Here is a 4,913-nt window from a genome sequence, read left to right as displayed (position 1 = left end):
TGCATGTAGAGGGGGGTCAATGGTTTTGCATTGTGGAAATGCAACATCTCATTTATGCTCTCTGGGGTGATATGGAATAGAATTGAGCCTGTAGGGCTGAGGACAGCTCTTTGGCATGGATCATAGCACTCCTGGCATCTGTGGATCAACTCTGGCATAGAATTTACCTGGGGGAGGTTGTAGATGGGCAAGTTTGAATCCCAAATCCCTAGGATATCAGCTCCACTAAGGTGCTGGGCTTTCAACTCATTTAGCATCTAAATATTGTATTTGGAGCCTAATGGAAACCAGTCTAACATTTGATAATCCATATCTCCCAGAGCTTTCCATTCCAACTCCCTATGAGGGGCATTGAGAGGCTTGATGTTCAGTGCAATTGGAGTTTCCATGGTCTATCAAGCTTCTGTCTTGCAGGTGAACTGGTTGAAGTAGGAAGAATAGTACTGAAGTAATTACTTGCAAAAAATATGAATTTCAGGGACCAGAGGGTGAAGAGGGCATACAACAATTGAAATACTGTCTGAATTATGAATAAGACCAATATCTGGTCTCACTTTGTCTTTTGTGGCAGGTTTTTTAATGGATTGACCAACTGTTTCACGATTGCGCGAGCAGTTCACAGTTTTTTATAAGAACTCGGGAAATCAAGGCTCAGCTGGTGGTTTTCGAGCTTACAGTGGTAAATGGGGGCTAGGCATCAAGTTTCACCGGTGAATTTTGAGAGTTTTACGTTGCTTAAGCTCTTTCGAGGGAAATCACAAACAGAGTAGGTATATGAAGGTTTTTAATGGAGAATACCTGGTTAAGAGCGAGCAATGGTCACGGATGACTGTGGAAATGGTGTGCCGGACGTCTCCAAGTTGGCTTCAACAAAGGTGGTGTAACTTGGACGTAACAATCATGCAGAGAAAGCAACAGTTCTGGTAGCAAAAGTACGAAAAAACGCAAAAATTGGCCTAAATATGGACTTTTGGCATTTTGGCGCGTTTTCTCGAATGACGTCAGCATGACGTCATAGGGTGGGGTCAAGCTCAGACGACGTCAGCATGACGTCATCGGGTGAGGTGGCGAGCTACTATTGGTTCATGGGGATGATGCGGTGGCAGACACGCTGGCACAGGGGCGGACAAGAGTGCTGATGCGATGGCAGGGTGGTGATGACGTGGGTCTGACGCGGGACCAGCGAACCGGGTGGTGAGTGACACAGCGGTTACGGTTAAGAGCCGTAGCAGTTACGGTCTCTCGGAGCGGTTAGGATACGGCCCTGGTTTTGTCAGAGGCCGCTCCGAGAGACCCGAAAGGGTGACGCGTGGCCGAGCCATGACGTATCCCTTCGTCATTTTCTCGGGCGCTAAATGTCTGTCGTGGGGGCCGCTCCGATATCAATGAGGGCCGTCGGATCCCATGGGTCCGATCCGACGATGGACGGGAGGATGATGTGATCGGTGGATACGGATGCGGGAGGGTGTAATTTAATATTTGTTTTTGAAATCAGCGCCCGGCGGAAAACCTTAGGGTATGGGTTTTTTGTAAGGTTTATCGGTGTATTTGGAAAATCACATATATGCGCCAACTTTGGTTAAGCGGCGAAAGTGGGTTTTTTTTGGATTTTTTCATAATTTCAAAGGGTTTTAGGGGTAAGAAGGGGTTTTTATAGGGTTTTTCTTTGCAAATGATGGTTTGATGAGTGGAGTGACTTGAAACAAGGGGGAGAGATGAGGTATAGGTTCATCAAAGTGACCAGATGTCATTTTGATTCCTTTTTTAGAGAACATATGGCTATAATGCCAAGGGGAGGGATATTTATACAAAATTTGGGGTTTATACACCATGGTGTTACTACTAGTAGGGGAAAGGTGATATAGGGAATTTACATAGTAAAGTTAGAGTTAATATGGATGAAAGAAGTGGATTAGGGGAGACAAAGCTAAGTTTATTTGAGAAACACTTAGCTTAGGGAGTAGATCAAAATGAAAAGATTTTTACACAAGAAATGTGGCTTTTGAAGGAACAAGAACCACCATGGAACCATAATCTTCTTCCACGAATCTCAGCTGATGAGGGAGTGTTAGTAATGAAATGGAAAGGGGAAGAAGGGAGGTTAGACATGATTCCTGCTTGCTGCAACTTGATGAAGAAGAACACCTTCTCAATTGATTGACTTTGCTTTGGTAAACAAAGTTAACACACCTGCAATGGTAAAGATAACCTTTCTGCAACCCCAACTACTTACCCAGCTACTTGCCTAGCATTTTTTATTTCTTCTTGGAGGGTGCACTTGGACTTGCAGACCCTTACCTGCCTTTTCTTTTCTTTGGCTTTTTCTCTTGTTTTTTCTATCTACTTCTACCCTTATTTCTTCCAAGGTCCCAGATTAAGATGTTGGGAGCCTTTTTTCTCTACCTAAACTACTTGTCTGCCAAGATTAAACAATTTGGATAGACTCCTTTCTCTATTCTATAACTGAAAAATTTAAAACATGACATGATCCAGATTAGACTGTTGGACCATCCATCAAAATTTGAGTCCTTACCAAGCTATAAGCACAGATTGGGTTCTTTTGGAAATATGTGATCTTTGAATCATCAAAGCAGAGCATATTTGGACCTTTTCATAGCAATCATGAAATATGAAACCTATTGGTATAGGTAGCTAACAGTACATATCGTACTATACACATGATGTATATGCAATATTTTTTGTACATGGTGTTGTGCGCATGTTGGATATGCAATGTTGTGTACATATGATGCTATGTACATGTTGGATATGTTGTGCTATGTACATGAGGAGTTGCGTGCATGTTGTGGCTGTGGTGTTATGTAAATATGGTGTTGTGTGCATGATTGTACAAGTGGTGATGTGTGCATGTGGTGTTGTGTACATGTTGTACAAGCGGCATTGTGTGAGGGTGCTGTTGTGTAAATGTCATGCATGTGGTGATGTGTACATTTGGTGTCGTGTACATGTCATGCATGTGATACTATGTACATGTGGTATTGTGTACACATTGTATAGGTGGTGTGATGTACACGTGGTGTTGTGTACACATTGTGCAGGTGGTGCTATGTACATGTGATGTTGTGCACACGTCGTGCAGGTGGTGTTGTGTATAGGTGGTATTGTGTACATGTTGTACCTATGGTACTAGTGTACATGTGGTATTGTGTGCATGTCATACATGTTGTGTTGTAGGCATGTGGTACTATGTATGTGCATTGTGTAGTTATGGTATCGTGACATGTGTACTCGTTGTGTTGTACTCTATGTAGTACATGTATTGTGTTGTCTTGTACGACAAGTGTAGGTACATGTCTTGTGTGGTGTTGTACATCGGGTATAGATGTATTGTGTTGTGTTGTATGCCAGGTGTAGGTACATGTATTGTGTGGCGTGGTACATCAGGTATATATGTATGTGTTGTGTTGTATATTAGGTGTAGGTGTATGCATTGTGTGGTGTCGTACTTTGTGTGTGGATGTATGTGTTGTGATGTACATTGTGTATGTGTATGTGATTGAAGAAAAGAAAAATGCATTATGTGTTTGTTGGGTGTGGCAATCGATCTAGTGTGTGTACAAAAAGAACTAAGGTAGAAGCTAAGGATTGATTAAAGGATAAGTATCAGTATTTTATTTTAGTTTTATTATGCATGTGATTTATGATTCTGGTCTATGATGATTACACGTGATCTATGATTATGGTTTATGATGGCTACATATGATTTATGATGTTGATCTATGATGGTTGTGTTTTGAGCTAACCTGATGTGATATGTTTATACATGATGATTTGGTCAAAGATTCTAGTTTGACTTGTTGTGACAGGAAGCGAACAAAATTGCAAGTGTACCTTGTTGACGGGCCACCAATGAGGTATGATTTGAAGTTATTTCAATTTATTTTGAATCTAATGGAAATTATGTGCTTGGTACAAGAAAGCATGAAATGCACGGTTGGGTGGCTAAAATTAACTACAAGAATTAATAGTGTTAGTGAAAGGAATTGGAACAGGAAGCAGTATGCTAGTAAAACATTCAGGAGTAGGGCCATTATGGGACATTAGTACCCAATAGTGTCCATATATTTCCATGAGCATTATATGACCGGTATGATGGTTTGAGACAGGGATATGCCTTGGTTTTTGGACTTTCCGATGTGAGAAAACCGTGTCAAGGGATGGACTTCCTAGGATGGGGGTGCCAGTGGAACTTGGAAGGTGTGTGGCTGCATGGAAGGGGGTGACCAGATTGCCTGAGGGACTATGTATCAAACAAAGGAAGGTCAGGGATGGATTTGTTTTGGTCATTAGCATTGCCATATGGAATCAAATGCACATTGGGAGTGTACCCTAGAACAATGAGTTGGTAATTGTTAACTGAGAGGACAAGTGATGCAAGATTATTACGTTGGACATTGTATGCAGTTTTGACTTTGCAGTGGATTCTGGACTTCTTGGGAAGGAGGTGAATCTTGGTATTACTTTTAGGGTGGAGGCATGAGACTTTGGATTCCCTTGTGGTAGATGCAGGCATAATATCCTTTTATTTGTTGGTTGAGCAAATGTGCATATGTGTATAAGTGTTTATTAGTGTAAATATCGAGATGGATTTATAAAGCTCCATAGACAGTATGATTATTTTTTGGGTGAAGAAAATGTTTATGTGTGTATATGTGGTTATTATTGTAAATACCATAATTAATTGTGTTATAAAGCTCCAGTAAACAGTATGTTTGTCATGTTTTAGCAGATGGTCATTGTAAATACTGCAATGAGCTATGTTATAAAGCTCCATGGGAAATATGTTTTGTTTTCAACGGTCTTTCTGGTTATAGGTTTCATTGAACACCAAGGATGGTGTCCCCCCCAAGGGGAGGGTTCTGTAACAACCTTGGTTAAAAATCCATGTAAAT

This window comes from Pinus tabuliformis, chromosome X (assembly GCF_031772625.1).
Source record: "Pinus tabuliformis cultivar Carrire ecotype Pingquan chromosome X, CPIR1, whole genome shotgun sequence".
Classification (NCBI taxonomy): Eukaryota; Viridiplantae; Streptophyta; class Pinopsida; order Pinales; family Pinaceae; genus Pinus; species Pinus tabuliformis.
This window is presented reverse-complemented; position numbering follows the sequence as displayed.